The sequence below is a fragment of the Dendroctonus ponderosae genome, unplaced genomic scaffold (assembly GCF_020466585.1).
Source record: "Dendroctonus ponderosae isolate FM_Combo_2020 unplaced genomic scaffold, Dpon_F_20191213v2 Dpon_F_20191213_11, whole genome shotgun sequence".
In the NCBI taxonomy this organism is placed as follows: domain Eukaryota; kingdom Metazoa; phylum Arthropoda; class Insecta; order Coleoptera; family Curculionidae; genus Dendroctonus; species Dendroctonus ponderosae.
In genome coordinates this window covers 4,583,648-4,584,187 of record NW_026017213.1, presented here as the reverse complement: position 1 = coordinate 4,584,187, position 540 = coordinate 4,583,648, and positions in this window count along the sequence as shown.

The following is a 540-nucleotide window of genomic DNA, read 5'->3' as shown; positions in this document are numbered from 1 at the left end:
AGTGTTTTAAAGTATTGCAATTGTGATGTATTTTAATGTGTGATATGATGAGGTTGTTGACGAACTGTGTTTGTTTTTTGAATTAATGAAATTTTATAAAAACTGATGATGGTGGAAAAATACAACGAAACGTATTTTAATTGATCAATAGAGACAATAAATGACTGAAACCCAAGAATGAATTTTGATTTGGGAACAAAAAAATCCAAGGAATTCAGATCGGGCGAACGTGGCGGCCAAGTCACTGGTCCTTGGTAAGGAACACTTTTGAAATACGCTTGTGACAATATTTTGCACCAACGTAGGTTTGTGTGGCTTGAAGAGTTTTATTAAATAACTCAAAACTAAATAAAATGTGAAAAAATAAGAAGAGACAAGAAGTTCCTAAACAAACCGGAAAATAGCCCTCTGCAGCCGCTACATTCTGGCCTATTAACCCTCATCAGCGCAGTTTAGCCTGGAATTGCCACTTTATTTATTTTCATGCTGGAAATATTGTGAGCAGGAACAACCGTTCATTTTGCGCATATTTTCACCACC